This window comes from Anolis sagrei, chromosome 9 (genome assembly GCF_037176765.1).
Source record: "Anolis sagrei isolate rAnoSag1 chromosome 9, rAnoSag1.mat, whole genome shotgun sequence".
In the NCBI taxonomy this organism is placed as follows: domain Eukaryota; kingdom Metazoa; phylum Chordata; class Lepidosauria; order Squamata; family Dactyloidae; genus Anolis; species Anolis sagrei.
The window spans coordinates 12,478,710-12,504,622 of NC_090029.1; the positions used below are offsets into that span (position 1 = coordinate 12,478,710).

A 25,913-nucleotide genomic window follows, 5' to 3' on the forward strand; every position below is an offset into this window, starting at 1 on the left:
ACCATATCGTGGGCTTTTTGGTTGCTGTCTCCAGGGCTTGTTTTTCAAAGTGTTCCATGTAGAAGTTAGCTATGACCGGGCTGAGAGGGCTCCCCATAGCTACTCCATCTTTCTGTTCGTAGAATTCATTGTCCCACTGAAAGTAACTGGTGGTGAGGCAATGGTGAAACAGAGCCGTGATGTCTTCTGGGAACCTCTGGTTGATGAGTGCCATGGTGTCTGCTACCGGGACCATGGTAAATAGAGACAGAGATACAGAGATACCACATCGAAGCTGATCAGTTTGTCGTTGGTATTTAGCTTGAGGTTGCTGATTTTTTCTATGAAGTGGGCTGAGTCCTTGATGTAGTGTGTAGTGAGTCCAATATGGCTTTGTAACTGTCCAGCAAGAAATTTTGCTAGGTCGTATGTGGGGGATCCAATGGCACTCATGATGGGTCTGAGTGGGGTGGAGTCCTTATGGATTTTTGGGAGTCCATAAAGCTTGGGTGGAAGGGCTTCCGATTTACATAGCTGTTGTCGTATGTCAAAGTTGATTGAGGAGTTCTTAATCAGGTTTTCTTAATATGGTTTTCTTAATATGGTTTTCCTGGTTATTTTGGAAGTTGGGTCTGGCTTGAGTTTTTTGTATATAGTAGGGTCCAGGAGTTTTCTGAATCAAGGGACATGAAAGGCACTGCAGACTACTCCAACCAGAGAAGTCAACCATAGCAGAGCACCTGATGAACCAGCCTGGACACAGCATATTATTTGAGAACTCAGAAATGCTGGACCACTCTCACAACCACCATGTCAGACTACATAGAGAAGCCATTGAAATTCACAAGCATGTGGAGAATTTCAACAGAAAGGAAGAGACCATGAAAATGAACAAAATCTGGCTACTAGTATTAAAAAAAACTAAAATTACAACAGCAAAACAGCAGAGAGGAAACAACCAGGCACATCTTAACACCTCTCAACGAAAGATTTTCCCATGCTCAGCCAGGGAAATGCTAATGAAGGTGGTCAGTTGAAACATTCACACCTAGCTCCAGCAGAGAAGAGCTCTTTGCCCCACCCCAGCCATTCCACAGATATATAAACCCTTTTTCCTAGTTCCAACAGATCTCACTACCTCTAGAACATGGCTCTATAGCCCGAAAAAACCCACAAGAACCTAGTCCAATTTGTGTCCTCCACTAAAAAAAAACCGCAAAAAAACAACAACCAGGAAATGGACTTTAACCCCTCCCCCCCCCAAAAAAAATAGTACGCATGCGCAAAAAGACTGCTCTGGCCTGGCTCCCTCCAGCGCGAGGGGAAAGCGCGTGGCCACGCCCCCACCAACTGTCACAACGGCAAGAGAGGCAAAAAGGAAGGAGGAGAGGCCACATTCTCTCTCAGGCAGAGGAGCTCCACTCAGTCCTCTTCCTCCCTGGCGCCAGAGACAGAGAGATAGAGAGACACAGAGAGAGAGAGGCAAGGCACCAAGTGAGGGAGGCAAGCAGTGCCCGGGTTTGGCTGGCTCTCGAGTGCCGTGGCTGTGGAGAAGGGGCGGCCCAGCCACGCCTCTTGGGAGGCCAAGGGGGAAGGTCCACGGCAGCCACTGCAGAGAGGAACCCCCAGAGACAGGCTTTGGGATTATTGGAGTCCCTTCCCCTTCTGTTTCCCCTCCTCTGCCTTGGCCTGGCTGTCTCCCCTCCCTTCTCCTCAGGTTTGGACCTTCTCTCTCTTCCCCTCGCCACAACTAAACACTCCTCCCTCAGGCAGAGATGCAAAGGGGGGGGGGGGAAGACTCCAGAGCCAGGGCCGGAAAGAAGCCCCCCACCACATTGGCATCCTCCCAAGCAAAGTGGGGAAGGGACTCACACGAAGTCCTGGCCTGCCTTGCTCCCTCCCTCATTCTCCCTCTTCCCCTCCCTCTTCCTCTTCCCCTCCCTCTCCCTCTTCCCCTCTCTCTCCCTCTTCCCCTCTCTCTCCCTCTTCCCTTCCCTCACCCCCTCCCTCTCCCTCTTCCCCTCTCTCTCCCTCTTCCCCTCCCTCTCCCTCTTCCCCACCCTCTCCCTCTTCCCCTCCCTCACCCCCTCCCTCTCCCTCTTCCCCTCTCTCTCCCTCTCCCTCTTCCCCTCCCTCTCCCTCTTCCCCTCCCTCTTCCCCTCCCTCTCCCTCTCCCTCTTCCCCTCCCTCTCTCTCTTCCCCTCCCTCTCCCTCTTCCCCTCCCTCTTCCTCTTCCTCTGTCTCTTTCCCTCCCTCTCCCTCTTCCTCTCTCTCTTCCCCTCCCTCTTCCCCTCTCTCTCTCTCTTCCCCTCCCTCTCCCTCTTCCCCTCCCTCTTCCTCTCTCTCTTCCCCTCCCTCTCCCTCTTCCTCTCTCTCTTCCCCTCCCTCTTCCCCTCTCTCTCTCTCTTCCCCTCCCTCTCCCTCTTTCTCTCCCTCTTCCCCTCCCTCTCCCCTCCCTCTCCCTCTTCCCCTCCCTCTTCCCCTCCCTCTCCCTCTTCCCCTCCCTCTTCCCCTCCCTCTCCCTCTTTCCCTCCCTCTCCCTCTTCCCCTCCTTTTCTTCCCTCCCTCTCTTTGGGCAGATGCCCACAAGGTCTGCTTGGAAAACTCAGGAACCCCATCTGCCATCTGCTCTGGGTTTTAGTCCAAACTTTAAAGGTGCCATTCCAGACTCAACTCAGCCTTCCTCCTTCATCCCCTTGAAGAAAGAAAGAATAGAACAAGTGTATTGTCGAAGGCTTTCATGGCCGGAATCACTGGGTTGTTGTAGGTTTTTGTTGTAGGTTCCTTCCCATTATTAAAATTATAAAAATGTTATTTATATTGGGTTGTTGTAGGTTTTTCCGGACTATATGGCCATGTTCTGGAGGCAATTTTTTTTCTCCTGACGTTTCACCTGCATCTGTGGCAAGCATCCTCAGAGGTAGTGAGGTCTGTTGGAAGTAGGAAAAATGGGTTTATATATCTGTGGAATGACCAGGGTGAGACAAAGGACTTTTTTTTCTCACAACCACCATGTCAGACGACACAGAGAAGCCAATGAAATCCACAAGCTTGTGGACAATTTTAACAGAAAGGAAGAAACCATGAAAATGAACAAAATCTGGCTACCAGTATTAAAAAACTCAAAAATAACAACAGCAAAACAACAGAGGGGAAACAAACTGGCACAAAAATTCACTCTCAGCAAAAGATTCCCCCCAGGCACTTCCAAGCCAGTGAATGCTAATCAAGGTGATCAGCTGAAACATTCACACCTAGCCCCAGCAGAAAAAAAAGTCCTTTGTCTCACTCTGGTCATTCCACAGATATATAAATCCATTATTATTATTATAGATGTATAGATATTACTGACATACAGGTAATATTATTACAGATGTATGGATATTATTACAGACCTATAGATATTATAGGCATATTATTATTATTATTATTATTATTATTATTATTATTATAGATGTGATATATCTGTTATTATTACAGAGGTGGAGCCCCTGGTGGTGCAATGGGTTAACACCCTTGTGGCGACAGGACTGAAGACCGACAGATTGCAGGCTTGAATCTGGGGAGAGTGGAGATGAGCTCCCTCTGTCAGCTCCAGCTCCTGGGTACATAAGAGAAGCCTCCCACAAGGATGGGAAAACATCAAAACATCCAGGCAATGTCCCCTGGGCAACATCCTTGCAGACGGGCAATTCTCTCACACCAGAAGCGACTTGCAGTTTCTTAAATCACTGTGGACATGAAATTTTTTTTACAGAGGTATAGATATTTTTATTAGTATTGACATAGATTCTTATAGACATATAGATATTATTATTATTGATATGATATTGCTATTACTATTACAGAGGTATAAATATTTTATTATTATAGGCATTTGGCTTGGGTTTTAGTCCAAACTTTAAAGGTGCCATTCCAGACTCAACTCAGCCTTCCTCCTTCATCCCCTTGAAGAAAGAAAGAATAGAACAAGTGTATTGTCGAAGGCTTTCATGGCCGGAATCACTGGGTTGTTGTAGGTTTTTGTTGTAGGTTCCTTCCCATTATTAAAATTATAAAAATGTTATTTATATTGGGTTGTTGTAGGTTTTTCCGGCCATGTTTTTCCGGCTATATGGCCATGTTCTGGAGGCAATTTTTTTTCTCCTGACGTTTCGCCTGCATCTGTGGCAAGCATCCTCAGAGGTAGTGAGGTCTGTTGGAAGTAGGAAAAATGGGTTTATATATCTGTGGAATGACCAGGGTGAGACAAAGGACTTTTGTTTCTCACAACCACCATGTCAGACTACACAGAGAAGCCATTGAAATCCACAAGCATGTGGACAATTTCAACAGAAAGGAGGAAACCATGAAAATGAACAAAATCTGGCTACCAGTATTAAAAAACTCAAAAATCACAACAGCAAAACAACATAGGGGAAACAAACTGGCACAAAAATTCACTCAGCAAAAGATTCCCCCCAGGCACTTCCAAGCCATTGAATGCTAAGGTGATCAGCTAAAACATTCACACCTAGCCCCAGCAGAAAAAAAAAGTCCTTTGTCTCACCCTGGTCATTCCACAGATAAATAAACCCATTTTTCCTACTTCCAACAGACCTCACTACCTATGAGGATGCTTGCCATAGATGCAGGCGAAACGTCAGGAGAAAAATTGCCTCCAGAACATGGCCGTATAGCCCGGAAAAACCTACAACAACCCAATAGAACAAAAGAACAAGTGTCTGGACTAAATTCCAGGAAAGATCCGTCCCCCCCCCCCCCCCCCCACCACCACCACCCTGTCTTTCTTTCTGCCTGGAGACCCCATTGGCCCACCAAGGAGTTTACAGTACATTCTTTCCCAATACACACACACATATACATACACATGTATGTACATATATACATAAATATACACATACATAACACACACACATACACATGCATATACACATACTTTCCCTGCATGGCTATGCTGTGAATGCGCACTAATGGTATCCTTCTGCGCATGCGCAGCACAGCTCGGAAATTTCAGTTAAATTTTGAAATGGAATGGCGGTTGGCCCCGCGCACACTCCCCATGCTACTATATATAGCCAGCGGTAGGCTAACCGCCTCAGTTCTCTTCATCCGCGCTCAAACGCAGGCAGCTCGTTGAAAAAGAGAACAATTCAATCCTTTTAGGGCCAAGCTCCAGGAGTTTTTCCTCCGTTCGCGAGCTTGCTCCATTACTTAATGTCGCAAACAAAAGGTTTTAAGCGCTGCAGCGCTTGCCCAGCGAATATTCCTGATAATGACGCCCATGCTTTGTGCATCGCCTGTTTGGGAGAGGGGCATCTGTCCCAGAATTGTGACATTTGCCAGTCGTTCACTCCCCAAACTAGGAAAAATAGGGAGATTAGATTGAAGGCGGCTCTATATGAGCGGGCGCTTCTCCCTCCCAAGGAAAGCCAGCAGAATAGCGGCCAGACAAAGGATTTGCTCACTAAGGCGCTTAAAAAAACGAAGAAGACGAAGAATTAAGAAGCCGACAGGTCCCTCCAGCGGGGAGTCTTGGCTCGCCAAGCTGGTCGAGACCGGAGAAGAGGCTTCCCGGGCCGAGTCTGCAAGGCAGCCGGAGTCGATGTCGGCCCAGGCACGCCACGAGCGTGGCCAGAGAGCGGAAGGGGAGTCGGCATCGGCGAAACCACGCCTCGCGCGTGCGCAGGAGGCTTCTCAATCGAGTGAAACCACGCCTCCGATGCCGATGCTCTCGGCGCCGGCTCCGCCTCCATCCCTAGCAGACGGGAGGGAGGGGGAGCCAAGCAGGGCTTCCCCAGTACATCCCTCGACATCAGCTGATGCAGGGAATGCCCCTGATGGCGCAGCGCGACGCCGAGCTCGGGCGCCTTCGCGTTCAGCGAGGACGAAGGCTTCCAGGAGGAACAGATCTAGCTCCAGCGATTCCTCCACGTCATGTTCTGACTCCTCCTGCTCTGCGAGGAAGCGGCGGCGGTCGAGGCTTGAGAGAGCTTTGTCAATCGCCTCTTCGAGATCATCCCGCTGGGGAGGACAGAGAGAGAGGCGCGACCACCCTCCTCCACAAGCAGGCTTCTATCAAGTTACTCCTAATGGGGGCATCGTTTATTTTGGGAATGATGACATTCCTTCTCCAATGACCCAGAGAATTAGTAGGCAACCTGCTCCTGAGAAACATACCACTGTTTCAAGGCATCGCCCTCAACTCTCAAATAAGAATTTGAGATGCCCTCTGTCAGGCATACCAGAAGGGGATTTGGATGAGATGGAGCGCCACCACGAGGACTACACCTTGGACAATAACATTGATTCAGACGCCTCTGAGGAGGCAAATGATGCCTCTAAGGAAGAAAAGGAGGCGGAGCTCCATCCTGCTCGCTCTGATGACTATAATAAATTTATGCAACTCATAGGGAGAATGATAACTGCTTTGGAAATTGCAATTCCAAAGCCATCTTCTACAGTAGATGACCCTATGTTTCCCCCAGAACAACAGGACAACCCGTCATCTGCAGTACTCCCTACCTTACCATACTTACTAAAGTTAACTAAAATCCCTGATATGTCCCCTGCCATTGTATCAGCAATTCCTAGGAGGGTAGACCTTCTTTATAGGGTTGATCTGTCCACAGCTAAGTGGTTGGCCCGTCCCTCTGTACCAAATACGGTGGTGGCTGAGGCGGCTAAATCCAAGAAGCCAAAGAAATACACGATCTCCCCCCCGGATAAGGAGGGCAGGAAAATAGATTCTTTAGGGAAAAAGGTCCACATTGCAGCAGGCTTATTTACTAGAATAGCCCATTATGCAACGTACTTAAGTGGGTACCAGAGTTTCCTATGGAACCAAATAGCACCTTATGTTGACAAACTGCCTGTAGGTGAAAGGCGTTTGCCACGGGCCTTTCTAACTGAGGCAACCTCCCTTTCACGTTTTCAGAAGGATATTGGAAAACACATGGCGGAGTCCGCGGGCAAGTTACTAGCTACTGCTACTGCCATTAGATGTCACGCTTGGCTCCGTGCATCCTCTTTATCAGAGGACAGCCGTTCTTTAGCCGAAGACCTTCCCATGACAGAAGAAGGCCTTTTCGATCCTTCCACTGACGATAAAATAAAGCATTCTAGGGAGGTTCTTCATGCAGCCAAGTATGAGTATCCGTGGCAACCGGGATACCAACAAAGGCCTCGCTGGCAGCAACCAGCAAGCTCATATCGTAAGGGGTATTTTAATGGATATAATAATGGCCCAAGTTTTAGAAATGTAAACAACAAATTCCAACCTAATAAGAAACAGAATTATAATGCTAAAGCGAGGTTTCAGCCGTATAATAGCAGAGCAAAAAATGGAGGGAATCAAAAACGTCGTCTTTGATGTTCCCTTTGCATTTGAGATCTTGGGGGATAAGTCCAGGCATAAGTTGGACACTCCAAGTGTTACACCTCCCTCCCAACCCGTGATGTTTTTTGAAAGACTCAAACCTTTTAGACATGTTTGGGATATGATCACTACCGATAAGTGGGTTTTAAGTATAGTTAGTTTTGGTTATGCAATGGAATTGGTGTCTCTGCCCCAGTTGGGCATTTTGAAACGTACCCCTGAGTCTCCTCCTTTGCTGGAGGAAGTATCTAAGCTGTTGGGTAAGGGGGCAATCTCCCCTATCGACCCCTGTGATGTCAATAGATGTTTTTTCTCTAGGTATTTTCTGATTAAAAAAAAGGGAGGTGGGCTTCGACCTATTTTGGATCTGAGAGAAGTTAATATGTTCATATTTTCCCAGAAGTTTCGCATGGTGTCTTTGTCATTGATTCTGCCATTACTCAATAAAGACGTGTGGTTCGCTACCATAGATTTAAAGGATGCTTATTTCCACATATCAATGGCAAAACATCACAGGAAGTACCTTTCATTTATGGTAGGAGAACGGGCTTTCTGTTTTAATGTCCTTCCCTTTGGGCTGACAACAGCCCCACGGGTTTTCACGAAGTGTATGGCAGTAATCGCGGCCTACCTTCGTACCCGTGGGGTAACTATCTATCCATACATAGACGATTGGCTCTTGGTGGGAGACACCTACGAAGGGTTAATTGTACACATCAATACAACTATTTCTCTTCTCCAGTCTCTAGGGCTTGTTGTCAATGCAGAGAAGTCCAATTTGCAACCAAATCGCAAGATCCAATTTATTGGAGCAGTGCTAGACTCAACGGTACAGAAGGCCTTCTTACCAGAGGACCGTTTCCTGTCTCTACGGTCCCTGATTGTCCCTGTCATTCAGGCGGACCAGGTGCAGGCAAAGAAAGTGCAGGTTCTTTTAGGCCATATGGCATCCATGACTGCCGTAACACCGTATGCAAGACTACGCCTCAGGCCACTACAAGCCTGGTTTTTGTCTGTTCACAAACCGGGGGTGGACAAGGCCAGTGCCCGGCTGAAGATGCCATCGGGGGTCAAGCAGTCCCTGTTATGGTGGATAGAGCCGTCAAATGTCTGTGCAGGCCACCCATTTCTACCCCCCGAACCATCAAAGGTAGTTACCACAGATTCCTCCATGAGTGGCTGGGGAGCGCATTTGGACGGTCTCGTAGCTCAAGGGATGTGGTCTCCCGAAGAGGCTGTGTTCCACATAAATGCGCTGGAGCTTCTAGCGGTGGAAAAGGCCCTGAAGTCCTTCGAACGGCATCTGCTGGGCCAAGTGGTTCAGGTGGTAACGGACAACACGACCACTATGTATTATATAAACAAGCAGGGGGGTACCCGATCGCGACCACTATTAGACCTAACGTCGCGCATCTGGGATTGGTGTGTAGTCAGAGACATTTATTTGATAGCGGTGCACTTACCTGGGGAGGAGAATGTACTGGCCGATGCCCTCAGCAGGTCTCCCCTGTCAAACCACGAGTGGTCCCTTCATCAAGGCGAACTGAATCTCATATGCAATGCTTGGGGAACACCAAAAATAGATCTTTTTGCATCCCAGGAGAATGCGAAGTGTTCCCAGTTCTGTGCTCGCAGACGAGCCAATCACGATCAGGGCTGTCTGGGGGATGCCTTCCTTCTGAAGTGGGTAGGCAACTTCCTTTATGCATTCCCCCCGTTTCCACTCCTGCTCAAAGTAATAACAAAGCTACGGAGGGACAAGAGCCACTGTATTCTGATCGCGCCATGGTGGCCCCGCCAACCGTGGTTTGCGGCTCTCCTCGAGATGTCGAAAGGCACATACAGAAGACTGTCGGGCAGGGTGGACCTCCTAACGACACAAAATGGCAAAGTGTTCTACCCAGACGTCCACACCCTGGGGCTGACAGCTTGGAGAATAACTCCCAGTGTTTAACTAATCAACTGTCTCTAAAGGTTAGGGAGGTGTTAGAGGCGGCCCACAAGCCATCAACCACAAGGTCTTATACATATAAAATGAGGCGCTTTAAGGAATTTTTAGGAAATAGGGGCTGCGATCCAGCTACGGCTCCAGTCACGGAGGTACTAGAGTTCCTAGGTTCACTTCTGGACTCGGGTTTTACTTTATCGTCGGTGAAGTGCTATCTCGCGGCCATATCGTGGCATAGGAGAAAGCAGGGCATGCCTTCTCTCTTTACGGACTATTACGTCAAGCTATTTCTAAAAGGCATGGGGAATTTGAGACCAGCGGTTTCCCCTGTTGCCCCGTCATGGAGTTTGGAGTTAGTACTAGATTCTCTCCAAGGACCCCCGTATGAACCAATGGCTGCGTGTCAGATGTCCTACTTGTCCTGGAAAGTTGCCTTCTTAGTGGCCATAACATCGGCAAGGAGAGTAAGCGAGTTATGCGCGCTTAGAGCGGACACGCCGTACCTACGCATTCATAAGGACAAAGTGGTGCTTCGCACTGACATTGCGTTTTTGCCAAAGGTGACGACTAACTTCCACATGTCTCAAGAAATAGTTCTTCCAGCTTTCTTCCAGAACCCATCCTCACCGTTGGAACGGAGATTGCATCTACTAGATGTTCGCAGAGCCATTGCATTTTACCTTAACCGGACTAAGGACATAAGGAAGACCCCAAGGCTGTTTATAAAATATCGACAAGATTCCAATGGCCTCCCGGTGTCCTCGCAGCGTTTGTCTGCTTGGATTGTGTCAGTGATAAAGCTAGCGTATCAGAGATCGGGACGTGAACTTCCTCTGGGCGTTAGAGGTCACTCAACTAGAGCGCAATCAGCGTCCACAGCCTTTTTGAAGGGTGTGCCTCTGGACGCCATATGCCGTGCAGCCACGTGGTCCACACCTATGACTTTCGTGTCACACTACAAGCTTGACTTAACATCGAAGAGAGATGCTGCCTTTGGTCGAGCAGTGTTGTTTTCTGCGGTGGCATGACTCCCACCAGCCTCGGTGAGTGGCTCGCTAGTCTGTTACCATTAGTGCGCATTCACAGCATAGCCACGCAGGGAAAATGAGAGGTTGCTTACCTGTAACCGTAGTTTCCCTAGTGGTATGCTGTGAATCCGCACGGCCCCGCCCATCCTCCCCGCAGTTGTCATGCCTCCTCTTTGAGCAGCTGCTGCGGCCGAAGAGAACTGAGGCGGTTAGCCTACCGCTGGCTATATATAGTAGCATGGGGAGTGTGCGCGGGGCCAACCGCCATTCCATTTCAAAATTTAACTGAAATTTCCGAGCTGTGCTGCGCATGCGCAGAAGGATACCATTAGTGCGGATTCACAGCATACCACTAGGGAAACTACGGTTACAGGTAAGCAACCTCTCATATACACATATACACATATATATACATCTACACATGCACACAGAAATATACACACATATTTATTTATTTATTTATTGTCGTGTCAGGACAACCAGTCAAATTATATTACATTTCTAACAGAACAAAGCAAACAAACAGACAAAATACAAAATTTGTGAGTTTGGTAGTTGATTAAATGTCCTTTGACCAGTATCTGGCCACTTGGAGTGCCTCTGGTGTTGCCGTAAGGAGGTCCTCCATTGTGTATGTGGCAGGGCTCAGGTTGCATTGCAGCAGGTAGTCAATGGTTTGCTCCTCACCACACTCGCATATCGAGGATTTCACTTTGTAGCCCCATTTCTGAAGGTTGGCTCTGCATCTCATGGTGCCAGAGCGCAGTCTGTTCAGCGCCTTCCAAGTCGCCCAGTCCTCTGTGTGCCCAGGGGTGAGTCTCTCATTTGGTATCACACACACATATATATATACACAAGCACACACACAAAGAGAAGAGCTCTTTGCCCCACCCTAGTCATTCCACAGATATATAAACCCATTTTCCTACTTCCAACAGACCTCACTACCTCTGAGGATGCTTGCCATAGATGCAGGCAAAACGTCAGGAGAAAATGCCTCTAGAACATGGCCAAATAGCCCGAAAAAACCCACAAGAACTTAAAGTTATTTATTATTTTACTCTGTTATTACTATTATTTTTTCATTTATTGTTTTCCTCTATTATTGGTATTATTACATTTGCATTATTTTACTCTATTATTATTTTATTACATTTATTTTACTCTTATTATTATTATTATTACATTTATTATTTTACTTTACATTTATTATTTTACTCTATTATTGGCATTATTACATTTGCATTATTTTACTCCATTATTTTATTACATTTATTTTACTCTATTATTATTATTATTACATTTCTTATTTTACTTTATTGTTGTTATTACATTTATTATTTTACTTTTTTATTCTTATTGGAAGGATACGTAAGCACATTGACACTGAAAAAAGTTAGAATAATGGTTTAATCAAGGTTGGTCAGTCTTATTTTAAATTACAGTTTTATGTAAACATTGAAAAACATTTAACTTACTGTTTCCTCAATTTATTTATTTCTCGTGTCAGGGCAGCCAGTCAAATATATTACATTTCTAACAGGACAAAGCAAACAAACAGAGAAAATACAAAATGTGTGAGTTTGGTAGTTGATTAAATGTCCTTTGACCAGTATCTGGCCACTTGGAGTGCCTCTGGTGTTGCTGCAAGGAGGTTCTCCATTGTGCATGTGGCAGGGCTCAGGGTGCATTGCAGCAGGTGGTCTGTGGTTTGCTCTTCTCCACACTCGCATGTCGTGGATTCCACTTTGTATTCCCATTTCTGAAGGTTGGCTCTGCATCTCGTGGTGCCAGAGCACAGTCTGTTCAGTGCCTTCCAAGTTGCCCAGTCCTCTGTGTGCCCAGGGGGGAGTCTCTCATTTGGTATCAGCCATTGGTTGAGGTGCTGGGTTTGAGCCTGCCACTTTTGGACTCTCGCTTGCTGGGGTGTTCCAGCGAGTGTCTCTGTAGATCTTAGAAAACTATGTCTGGATTTAAGTTGTTGACGTGCTGGCTGATACCCAAACAGGGGATGAGCTGGAGATGTCTCTGCCTTGGTCCTTTCACTATTGGCTGCTACTTCCCGGCGGATGTCAGGTGGTGCGATACCGGCTAGACAGTGTAATTTCTCCAGTGGTGTAGGGCGCAGACATCCCGTGATAATGCGGCATGTCTCATTAAGAGCCACATCCACTGTTTTAGTGTGGTGAGATATGTTCCACACTGGGCATGTAATGGAAGAGAGATGGTTTGAGGAACAAAGACAAAGAGAGATCCAGAGTACTGGAAAGCACGCTTTATTCTCGGTTGGCGCCAACCGGATATAGACCCCCTGGTAGCCCAGGAAAGAAGGGTCCCGAACAAAGGAAATGCCGAGTTTAAATACACTTTTTGAAAATAAGTATTCATGCATCATAGAAACATCACAATGTGCGTCACAAACATCTACTCTTTCACTGACTTCAAAGGCATATTTTGGAAATCAACAAGTTGTCAATCCTCATTAATTTACTATCTAAAGAGTGACTGTTAATGTACTCCCAGCGCCAGGATGTCTCCGGACCTGCTCCATCCATCTTGAGATAACATTCCTGAGACCCCCTAATGGACACTTCATTAGTCAATTTTACGATAAGGTACCAGGCACCTCTTAATGGATAATAAGGTGCCTGGTGCCTGGTGCCTGGTATGTATCTTATCTTATGGTCTTAGAAGTGTCAGGCACCACATTCCTCTCCTGGAGCTGGCCTCTAACTTTGCAGCTTTTGAGAAGTCCAGTGATCTACCCATGCATACATACATTTTTTCTTATATATTTTCTAACTCCTATTTCTAATATGGTTATATCAAATATATTTTCCAATATGTGTATTATGTATTTTCATCAAGCCTTCATCAAATCCCCCCTTTGGTGCTCTGAACCGGAAGGGGAAGAGCATCATCTAACTAAAGCTAATAATTGCATTTCGTCTTGTTTATTATTTACCATCTTAGATATGCATCTCTTCAGCATTTGGAAAATAATAGGCAGAAAACATAACATTAGTAACACTACTAATAGGATTATACAGAAAGCAAAAAACAGTTCCTTTAACCATTGAATCGATGGTAGCCAGCTCGTGAGCCAATCAAAAGGGTTTGAAACCCCATGTGTGTTGTTTTCTATTAAATCTGTCATTTGATTTAATTCATCCTCAATTGTTTTATTCAGATCATGGAATCTGACTTTGCAACCTTCTTTCATTAGTTTACAGAAACCTCCTTGTCTTGCCAACAGGTAGTCCAGGGCCATACGGTGTTGTAAGACAATTTGATGTAGCTCTTCTACTTCATTTTGCATGGCCCTGACTATGAGTCCTGTGGCATTTATGGATTTTTCCAATCGGCAGGTGAGGCCTAGGATACTCTTTCTATTTTCTTGGGCCACTATGCCTGGGTAGCTTCCAAGCGTCAGTATGCCCGTTAGCAGACCTCCAGCCACTCGGCCTCCTTCTGTCTCAGACAATTGTGCTCCTATTATTACCTCATCTGAGCAGGCTGGGCCTAGGGGTGCTGATCTGTCTCGCTTTGTTCTTATGCGGCGAGAAGCAACCTGGACTGGGAATGTAAAGTATCCAACGCCTGCACACTGGTATCCACCTGGATGGAAATTTGACGCCCAACCATCATAGAAAAACCACAAATTGGGATCATATATTTTCCAATCATTACATGTAAGAATATCCCCTTCATTTGTCATGCTTTTTCTCATCATTAGGGCTCTTAAGTCCTTCAAAAACTCTTCAAGTGTATTGTATTGTTCCATAAACTGTGAAAATAACCCAAAGGAGCTATCTTTCATGATTTCATATTGTTCTCTGGCTCTTTTGTAATATTCATCCTCTCCCTGGGAGGGGTCACTGTACTGTTCTTGGAAATATAAACTGTGCCAATACCCTGATGCTTGGGAAGCATTATGTTTCCCATGAAGGTAAAACTTCTCAGTACAGTGAGAGTAATTTCCCACATTGAGAAGGATTTCCCTCTCCTTTTCTGGGATACTCTTCCACCCTTTCCGATAACCTTCTGGATAATGACAACAAAAACATTTGCCAGGGGTGGTCTTTGAAACCTTTATCATTCTATGCCGTAGCCCATTTAGAGAGGCAGGGGGGTTAAAGATTGTAGGTTTTCCTGTTTTCTCTGCTAAGAGAAGAGTGGCCAAAACCACAGCTTCCTCATTGATCAAAGCAGGCAAAAAGGAAAACTCACATACTGTTTCGGGGTGTTCATATATCAGAGTGGCATTTCTCCCATATTGATCAAACATAAATTTGGCATGCTCTTTGAACCAGTTACCATCTACTTCTAAAATTGACACACACATTAACACACATATCACCCACTAAGCTTTCATTCTTCTGGAATCTGACCGTATGTAGAGCAACCGTTCCGGTAGGCTGCAATAGGGTCTAGTTCCGTCTTCTATCCTCTCCAGTTGGAGTCTGACAGTGCGTAGAGCTTAGTCGCTTCCAGGTATGGACTTAAGCCGCAGTGTCTAGCCCGTATCTTCTCATCCAACAGCAGGGGCAGATCTGACTGTACGCAGGGCAAGAGCTTCCAGGTTGTCTTGCAGTAATGTCTAGTCTGAATCTTCTTTCTGCCACCTTTTTCCATTTGGTTATAACAACCATAATCCTGTGTTAATTTAAGCTTTAGTGGGTGCTTTGGGATCTAGAATAGCTTGCTAACTGAGAGCAGTTAGACTCAATTCTACTCCAAGGGAGCAAGGTTTGATTTCTGCTACCTTAACTGCCCTAGGTGATGTAAAAATCACCACATAAAGACCTTTTCATTTGAGTTGCAAAGTTTCTCATTACCACTCTTTAACCCACACCTCATCCCCTGGGTGAAACAAGTGAGTGGGGGTCATGTGAATGGGCGGCCTGAACTCATAGGCATACTGTCGTAGCTCTTGCAGTGTTTTCCCCAAAGCAACAATTTCCTGTCTCTTTGCCTGGGCCCCTATCTCATGCAGTTCCCCTTGCAATCTGGGAAACAAAGGAGGGGGCCTCCCATAAAGCATTTCAAAAGGAGACAGTCCAATGGTCTTAGTGGGGGTACATCTAATATGTAACACTGCTAGAGGAAGAAGTTGAATCCAACTAAGTTCAGTTTCTTGACACATTTTAGCTAACTTAGTTTTCAGAGTTCGATTCATTCTCTCAACCTTGCCTGAGCTCTGAGGCCTATATGCACAATGCAATTTCCAAGTTATTCCAAGAACCTTAGCCAAGCTTTGAATGGTGGCTTTAACAAAAGCAGGGCCATTATCTGAGCCTATGAATGCTGGCATCCCATGCCTTGGGATTATGTCTTTCATGAGTGCTCTTGCCACTTCCGTGGCCTTTTCGGTAACAGTAGGGTACACTTCCGGCCATCCAGTGAAAGTGTCTACCATCACCAGTAGGTAGCGGTATCGCCCTACTCTAGGCATTTCACTGAAATCTACAACAATGGCTTCAAAGGGTACATTTCCACAATGCTGGATGCCTGGGGGCTGGCGCGGCCCTTGGCGTGGATTGTTCTTAGCACAGGTGTGGCACCTAGCTGAAGCTGCCATTGTCAAAGAGTGGAGTCCATCTATGTACAGTTGTCTTTCTAGTAGTTTAGCTAGCGCCATTTTTCCTAGATGTGTTGACTCATGGGCTCCTTTTACTACCTCCCAGGCCATGGTTCTGGGGACAATGATTCTTCCATCCGGAAAGGCTAGCCAACCAGTAGAGTTCGCCAATTCTACTGCTCCATTGTCCTGGGCCCATTGTTGTTCTTCTTTATTATAGGTAGGCTGCACCTTGGGATTGGGCAAGGGGAGAAGAGTAGCCACCTGAAGGGGTCTGGCGGCGGCTTCTTTGGCTGCTGCATCTGCCCTTCGGTTCCCTTGTGCTACCGGATCTTGCCCTGGTTGATGTCCCTTACAGTGCATCACAGCTACTTGTTTTGGGGCCCATACAGCTTCTAGGAGATGTAATATCTCTTCTGCATGTTTGACTGGTTGGCCTGCTGCAGTTAAAAGTCCTCTTTCTTTGTAAAGTGCACCATGGGCGTGCAGTACTGAAAAGGCATACTTTGAATCAGTGTATATGTTAACTCTCTTTCCCTTTGCTATCTCCAGAGCCCTGGTGAGAGCAATGAGCTCAGCCTTTTGAGCTGATGTATTTGCTGGCAGTGAATTTGCTTCCAATATTTCTTTGATGGTAACTATTGCATATCCTGCTTTTCGCTCCCCTTCTTCCATAAAACTACTGCCATCAGTGTACATGGTGAGCTGAGCTCCTTGCAATGGAACATCAGTCAAATCAGGTCTACTGGCATATACTGTGTCCATTACTTCAATACAGCTATGATGTTTCTCCATATGGGGATCTATAGGTAGGAGGGTAGCAGGATTCAAAGTAGTGCATTGCTGAACTTTAATGTGAGGGTTCTCACATAACAAAGTCTGGTATTTCAGCATTCTGGAGGTGGTAAGCCAATGGTGTCCTTTGTGCTCTAACAATGTCACTACCTCATGCGGGGCCTTGATGGTCAAATCTTGTCCTAGGGTCAACTTCCTGGCTTCTTCAGCTACTAAGGCAGCAGCTGCTACTGCACGTAGACATGGGGGCCATCCTTTTGCTACCATGTCTAGCTGTTTAGACAAATAGGCCACTGGTCGTGGCCAGGAGCCCAAAGTCTGTGTTAAAACGCCAATGGCTACACCCTCTTTCTCAGCAACATAAAGAGTGAAGGGTTTAGTTACATCAGGTAGGCCCAAAGCTGGCGCTGTCATCAGGGCTGACTTTATTTGCTGGAATGCCTCGTCCTGTTCTTGTGTCCATTTAAAAGGTTCTTTTTCACCCCCCTTAGTAACTTGGTACAAAGGTCTTGCCAATACGGCATAGCCAGGAATCCAAAGTCTACAAAACCCCGCTGCGCCTAAAAATTCGCGGACTCTCTTCCTCGTAGTGGGGACTGGGATTTGGCAGATGGCTTGCTTTCGTTCAGTTCCTAGACTTCTAAATCCTTGTTTTATTTGGAATCCTAAGTATTTGACCTCCGTCTTGCACAGCTGGGCCTTGGTCCTTGATACTTTATATCCCTTATGGCAAAGTAATTGGAGTAGCCGCTTGGTGGCGCCCCAACTCTCTTCCATTGAGGTGGAGGCCAAAAGTAAATCATCTACATATTGCAAAAGGACAGTCTTTTCTGAGTCAGAATGAAAGTCCTCCAAATCCTTTGCTAGGGAAGTTCCAAATATCGTTGGAGAATTTTTAAAACCTTGAGGCAATCTTGCCCACGAATACTGTTGTTTTGCTCCTGTGGCTGGGTCTTCCCACTCAAAAGCAAACAACAACTGGCTGTGGGGGGCTAACCTTATGGAGAAAAAAGCGTCTTTAAGATCAAGGACTGTAAAATGGGTGGCCTCTGCTGGTATGAGTCCCAATATCACATAAGGATTTGGCACAACTGGGTGCAAGGTAACTGTTGCCTTGTTGACTTCCCTAAGGTCTTGAACAGGGCGAAAATCATCTGTGGTACCTGGCTTCTTGATTGGAAGGAGGGGTGTATTCCATGGAGACTGGCATTTTGTTATAATGCCATGCTGCCACAGACGGTCCAAATGCTTTTGGATTCCCTTTATTGCTGGTCTGGGAATTGGATACTGCTTTAGACTGACTGGACGGGCTCCTGGGATTAACTCTACTACGACTGGAGGTATGTATTTGGCCATGCCTGGGGGGTTATCTTCTGCCCATACCTCAGGAGTTTCAAACTTTTCCCATTCATTGTTCTCTGAGCCCCTTTTAACTACTAGCAGCCTCCATTCCTCCTCCATAGGGCAGGTGAGGTGCAAAAGGCCTGTGGTTCTTCCTACAGCCATCTTAGCAGATCCATCTTCCTCAAATGATAGCCTTGCTTTTAGTTTGCACAGCATGTCCCTTCCCAGCAATGGGACTGGGCAGTTAGGCATATATAGAAAACTGTGGGTGACTTCTTTATTTGCTAGCTGACATCTTCTTTCCTGTAGAAAGGGTCGGAGACATTGATCTCCTGTTGCTCCCATAACTTTTATGGTTTGCTGGGTTAAGGGGGCCAATGGGGTGGTAACTACTGATTTTTCCGCTCCTGTGTCAACTAGGAATGTTATTTCTTGGGATCCTACTTTTGCCTTGACCAAGGGTTCCCTGGATCCCAAGGTTAGAACCCCGGACTGGCTTCAGTCCTCTTCTGGCCCTGACCATTGGGGGCCTCCGGCCAATCCAATGAATCCTTCTTCCTCTGGCTGCTCACGTGCTTCTTGATAGAAGGGTCTCTGTCTCCCGGGCATCTCACTTCCTCTTCCTCTCTGCTCTTGTGGGTGTCCTCTTCCTCTCCCTCTTCTTATCTGGGGGCAATCTCTCCTCCAATGTCCCCGTTGTTTACAGTGGGAACATTGGTCCTGCCCAAGGGGCTGTCCTCTTCCTGGCCCATAACTTCGCCCTCTGCTTCGCCCTCTGCTTTGCCCTCTGCTTTGCCTTATTTCTGGGTTCCATTCCCTCAGTGCTGCAGCCAAGCAAACGGCTTGAGCTCTCATCTGCCTCTGTTTATCCCTCTTCTCTTCCTGATCTCTATTTGCCATGACTCTATTAGCAATGTCAAGTAATTGAGACATGTTCATTCCAGCAAACCCATCCAATTTCTGTAGCTTTCTTCTAATATCTGGGGCGCTTTGTTCTACAAAAGTTGCATTCACCATGTTTCTATTGGCTTCCTCTGCGGGGTTGAAAGGCGTGTATTGTCTGTAGGCACTTAACAGCCTTTCCAGGTAGGCGCCTGGGCTTTCATCGGCACCTTGCTTTATTTCTTTTACTTTAGATAAGTTAGTAGGCTTTTTCCCAGCTTCTGCAAGGCCTTGGATCATTAACTGGCCATACTGACGAATTCGAGTCAATTGGTCTGCTGTATTAGGATCCCATTGTGGATCAGTCTCTGGACAATTCTCCCTCATGTGGTCAGCTAGGTTAACAGCAGCATTTCTCCTAGCCTCAGTCTGCCGCTTCATAGCTGCTAAGACCCTTTTACGTTCCTCCGTAGTAAGGAGGGACGTCATCAACTGCTGACAGTCCTGCCATGTAGGGTCATGTGTATTGACAATATTAGTGAAAACATCTGTCATTGGTCCTGGATCTGTAGAGAAGGGGGTGGTGTGTGTTTTCCAATTGAAAAGATCTGAGCTGGTAAATGGCACATGCGTAAAAGCTGGCCGGAACTGAGGCACTTGTTGTCCACCTTCAACTTGGGTCCCTATGAATTCCCTCACTTGACGAAGGGGCATTACTGTAGCCAATTTCTTGTTTGCCTTGTCCATATTCCTTAAGTTATGGTCATGGCCTTTTGCTGTTTTCAGTGGTGCCTTTGCCTGTAGGGATTCTTTTTCAGGGGATGGAGTTGAAGAAGACTCAGTCATGGTAGAGTCTGTGTCTTCATCTAAATCTTCAGGGAGATCTGGGTACAGTTGTGCTGGGGCCATAGGTTGCGTTGGAGGGCTTACTGTTGCTGGATCAAGGGCTGGAATGCAGGAGCCTGGGGGGCTATGAGCTCCCCAGTTGAATAAGGAGGAGGTGCATTTATTTCCTCCTCCACAGGGCATGGCAGAATAAGAGCTTTAGTTTTCTGTGCTAGGAGAGTTTTTTTGCAATGTCCTAAAGCACAAGGCTTCAGCTATTCAGGCATTTGGCACACCACATCTCCCCAAGCTAGGATATAGGGGACATGTGTGGGATAACTTCCCTCAAAAGGATTTGCTCCTCTTGCTCTATCATACACCATTCACTCACACATCCATCCACCACGAGGTACTTATCTCCCCAACCCCTTTCCTTATTTCTCTAGGCAGTCGGTTTCCCTTTTCTGGTACACAAAGCAAACACAAACCCCAAAAAAGTCTACTAGGGACTGCCTTTTTCCAGGTTAATTACTCCTGGAGCCTTCAGCAAAATGCTAAGGCTTTTCCTGACGTCTACACTTTCCTAAAATGTCATGGTGCAATTCATACTCGCCTGATCCGTGGTTTTCGCAGCCTCTTAGGTGAAAGGATGGAATTTCGTCAGAAGCAGCAGTCTGTCTTCACCTTCCCGAGGGCTCCCTCCAATGCCGGCCGGTGAGAGTGCTGTCGAAATGATGCAGCCAGCCTGCTGCCTCGGAGGAATCTTCCAGGCCTCCCAAAAGGCCTCTGTCTTTAATCTTTTTCCCTACAAACCTCTCTCAAAAGCCTCCTGGCTGGCTCGCCAGAAAATGTAATGGAAGAGAGATGGTTTGAGGAACAAAGACAAAGAGAGATCCAGAGTACTGGAAAGCACGCTTTATTCTCGGTTGGCGCCAACCGGATATAGACCCCCTGGTAGCCCAGGAAAGAAGGGTCCCGAACAAAGGAAATGCCGAGTTTAAATACACTTTTTGAAAATAAGTATTCATGCATCATAGAAACATCACAATGTGCGTCACAAACATCTACTCTTTCACTGACTTCAAAGGCATATTTTGGAAATCAACAAGTTGTCAATCCTCATTAATTTACTATCTAAAGAGTGACTGTTAATGTACTCCCAGCGCCAGGATGTCTCCGGACCTGCTCCATCCATCTTGAGATAACATTCCTGAGACCCCCTAATGGACACTTCATTAGTCAATTTTACGATAAGGTACCAGGCACCTCTTAATGGATAATAAGGTGCCTGGTGCCTGGTGCCTGGTATGTATCTTATCTTATGGTCTTAGAAGTGTCAGGCACCACATTCCTCTCCTGGAGCTGGCCTCTAACTTTGCAGCTTTTGAGAAGTCCAGTGATCTACCCATGCATACATACATTTTTTCTTATATATTTTCTAACTCCTATTTCTAATATGGTTATATCAAATATATTTTCCAATATGTGTATTATGTATTTTCATCAAGCCTTCATCAGGCATGCATACTCAGCAGCGGAGTAGCACAGCGCAAGGGCAGATGTCTTCACTGTATCTAGTTGTGATCCCCAGGTTGTGCCAGTCAGCTTTCGTATGATATTGTTTCTAGCGCTCACTTTTTGCTTGATGTTCAGACAATGCTTCTTGTAGGTAAGAGCACGATCCAGAGTGACTCCGAGGTATTTGGGTGCGCTGCAATGCTCCAGTGGGATTCCTTCCCAGGTGATCTTCAGAGCTCGGGATGCTTCTCTGTTCTTGAGATGAAAGGCACATGTCTGTGTTTTAGATGGGTTAGGGATCAGCTGGTTTTCCCTGGAATAGGCAGTAAGAGCACCTAGAGCTTCGGAAAGCTTCTGTTCTACCAACTCAAAGCTCCTTGCTTGAGCAGTAATGGCACGGTCATCAGCATAGATGAAACTCTCTGTCCCTTCTGGCAGTGGCTGGTCATTTGTGTAGATGTTGAACATGGATGGCGCAAGCACACTCCCCTGAGGCAGGCCGTTCTTCTGTTTCCGCCATCTATTTCTCTGGCCCTGGAACTCAACAAATAAGCTCCTGTTTTGTAGCAGGTTTCCTATGAGGCGGGTGAGGTGGTAGTCCTTTGTGATATTGTACATTTTTCTCAGGAGGAGGCGGTGGTTCACAGTATCAAAGGCTGCTGACAAGTCTATGTTTCCTCAATTAATGTAATTTTATTGGTATCTATATTTATTTTGTACTAGCTGTGCCTGGCCACGCATTGCTGTGGCCCATTGTGGAGAAATGGGAAAGAAAAAGAGGAAGAGGTGGTTTCTAAGCGATCAATACACAACTGAAGTGGCATAGTGTCAACCTAATATACGCCCCTTTTCAGTCTCCTCGAGGCCAAAAGGTTATATGGATGTGTGGAAGGGCCCTGGGTTACCTTGAGTCCACACTGCCATATAACCCAGTTCAAAGATATTATTATTTTTATAGATGTATAGATATTATTATTATTATAGACACAGATATTATTAACGGCATATAGATATTATTATTATTATTATAGATGTATAGATATTATTGACATACAGGTAATATTATTACAGATGTATGGATATTATTATTACAGACCTATAGATATTATAGGCATGTAATTATTATTATTATTATTATTATTATTATTATAGATGTGATATATCTGTTATTATTACAGAGGTGGTGCAATGGGTTAAAACCCTTGTGGCGACAGGACTGAAGACCGACAGATCGCAGGCTTGAATCTGGGGAGAGTGGAGATGAGCTCCCTCTGTCAGCTCCAGCTCCCCAAATGGGTACATAAGAGAAGCCTCCCACAAGGATGGGAAAACATCAAAACATCCAGGCAATGTCCCCTGGGCAACGTCCTTGCAGACGGGCAATTCTCTCAAACCAGAAGCGACTTGCAGTTTCTTAAATCACTGTGGACATGAATTTTTTTTTTACAGAGGTATAAATATTTTTATTAGTATTGACATAGATTCTTATAGGCATATAGATACTATTATTATTGATATGATATTGCTATTATTATTACATATAACCCAGTTCAAAGATATTATTATTTTTATAGATGTATAGATATTATTACTATTATAGACACAGATATTATTAACGGCATATAGGTATTATTATTATTATAGATGTATAGATATTACTGACATACGGGTAATATTATTACAGATGTAAGGATATTATTATTACTGACCTATAGATATTATAGGCATGTAATTATTATTACTATTATTATTATTATTATTATTATTATTATAGATGTGATATATCTGTTATTATTACAGAGGTGGAGCCCCTGGTGGTGCAATGGGTTAAAACCCTTGTGGCGACAGGACTGAAGACCGACAGATCGCAGCCTGGAATCTGGGGAGAGTGGAGATGAGCTCCCTCTGTCAGCTCCAGCTCCCCAAATGGGTACATAAGAGAAGCCTCCCACAAGGATTGGAAAACATCAAAACATCTAAGCAATGACCCCTGGGCAACGTCCTTGCAGACGGGCAATTCTCTCACACCAGAAGCGACTTGCAGTTTCTTAAATCACTGTGGACATGAAATTTTTTTTTACAGAGGTATAGATATTTTTATTAGTATTGACATAGATTCTTATAGGCATATAGATATTATTGTTATTGATATGATATTACTATTATTATTACAGAAGTATAGATATTTTATTATTATAGGCATTAGGCTTGGGCAATCCATGGTTCTAAATGGTTCTAAAGTACTTACAAAACTAAAGTTCTGGTGGTGAAAATTTCAGAACTCTAACAAAACTTTCAAAATTTAATTATTATTTCATTATTGGTGATTTTAATGACAGAACCAATTAGGAACTGCCATTTATTATGAAATTTTGAGAGTTTTCTGAAATTTTCATCACCAGAACTTTAGTTTTGTAAGTACTTTAGAACCATTTAGAACTATGGATTGCCCAAGCCAATTTATGTTCTCCACTCAAAAAAACTATCTGTAATATTTATTTATTTATTTATTTATTTTATCGTGTCATCCACAACCAGAACATTGTATTACATTTCTAACAGAACAAAACAAACAAACAGATAAAAAAACAAAAAAACAAAACCCCACAAATTTTTGCAAGCTTGGTAGCTGATTAAATGTCCTTTGACCAGTATCTGGCCACTTGGAGTGCCTCTGGTGTTGCCGCAAGAAGGTCCTCCATTGTGCAGGTAGCAGGGCTCAGGTTGCATTGCAGCAGGTGGTCAGTGGTTTGCTCTTCTCCACACTCGCATGTCGTGGATTCCACTTTGTAGCCCCATTTCTTAAGATTGGCTCTGCATCTCGTGGTGCCAGAGCGCAGTCTGTTCAGTGCCTTCCAAGTCGCCCAGTCTTCTGTGTGCCCAGGGGGGAATCTCTCATCTGGTATCACCCACGGATTGAGGTGCTGGGTTTGAGCCTGCCACTTTTGAACTCTCGCTTGCTGAGGTGTTCCAGCGAGTGTCTCTGCAGATCTAAGAAAACTATTTCTTGGTTTAAGTCGTTGACGTGCTGGCTGATATCTAAACAGGGGATGAGCTGGAGATGTCTATTTATATACACTATAAAACTCTCTCTCTCTCTCTCTCTCTCTCTATAATGTAATGTTCGTTTGTGCTACCATCAGAACTCAAAAACCACTGGGGGAATTGACACCAAATTTGGACACAATACACATAACAACCCAATGTATGTCCTCCACTCAAAAAAATTGATTTTGTCATTTGGGAATTATCATTGCTGGGATTTATAGTTTACCTACAATCAAACAGCATTCTGAACTCCACCAATGATGGAATTGGGCCAAACTTAGCATACAGGGCTCCCATGACCAACAGAAAAAACTGGAAGGGTTTGGTGGGCATTGACCTTGAGTTTGGGAGTTGTAGTTCACCTATATCCAGAGAGCACTGTGGACTCAAACAATGACGGATCTGGACCAAACTTGGCACGAATATTCCATATGCCCAAATATGAACACAGATGGAGTTTAAGGGAAATAGACCTTGACATTTGGGAGTTGTAGTTGCTGGGATTTATAGTTCACCTACAATCAAAGAGCATCTGAACTCCACCAATGATGGAATTGAACCAAACGTGGCACACAGGACTCCCATGACCAACTGAAAATACTAGATGGGTTTGGTGAGCATTGACCTTGAGTTTGGGAGTTGTAGTTCAGCTACATCCAGAGAGCACTGTGGACTCAAACAATGATGGATCTGGACCAAACTTGACACAAATATTCCATATGTCCAAATATGAACACAGATGGAGTTTGGAGGAAATAGACCTTGGCATTTGGGAGTTGTAGTTACTGGGATTTATAGTTCACTACAATTAAAGAGCATTCTGAAACCCACAAACGACAGAAATGGGGCAAACTTCCCACACAGAACCCCCATGACCAACAGAAAATACTCAAGGCCATCCAATCCAACTCCTTTCACCAGGGCAAGAAAATGTAATCAGAGCCCTCCTGACAAAGAGCCATCCAGTCATAAATATAGATAGATATGATTCTCTCTCTCACACACACACACACACAGGTATAGTATCATAGATTTGAAAGAGACCCTTAAAGAAAGACTATGATATGTTGCATATTCCAGAGTAGGCAAACCAGACACTCTCCACATCAACACTGACAAAGAAACAACAAGAAATACTGTTTACTCACAAGCATAACGAAATTACTTATATTAGAAACCAACACTTTCTCATTACTTTATTTTCCAGATCACCAGACTGGGCCACAGCAACGCCTGGCAGGCGATGGCTAGTAATGATGTGGGTGTCAACAGGGCCGACTTTAACACAGTAGAAACACAATATTTGGAGGGTTTTTTTTAACCCCTCGGTCTCTCTCCCCCCCCCCCCCCAAAGGAATGGGAAAGACTCACCTGGACCGACACCAATGCAGTGATCTCCACACCACAGACCAACGCAGTGGCCTCCACACTACGGACCAACGCTGTGGCCTCCACACCACGGACCAACGCTGTGGCCTCCACACCACGGACCAATGCATGGCAGGGGACAGCTAGTATATATAAAGGAGAGATGCACCAAAACATACCTTTCTCCCGATGGAAGCGTGGCTGAGTTTGAGAGAGGAC

At 45.4% G+C, this 25,913-nt stretch overlaps 1 long non-coding RNA gene across 1 annotated transcript; it reads left to right on the forward strand.

The window, feature by feature from the left end:
* The first annotated feature begins 1,349 nt into the window (after positions 1-1,349).
* Positions 1,350-25,669, forward strand: LOC137097608 (uncharacterized). The gene is made up of 5 exons (XR_010910301.1): positions 1,350-1,696; positions 3,460-3,738; positions 22,457-22,729; positions 23,079-23,363; positions 25,534-25,669. It is a non-coding gene; the product is annotated as an uncharacterized lncRNA (long non-coding RNA).
* The last annotated feature ends 244 nt before the right edge of the window (positions 25,670-25,913 follow it).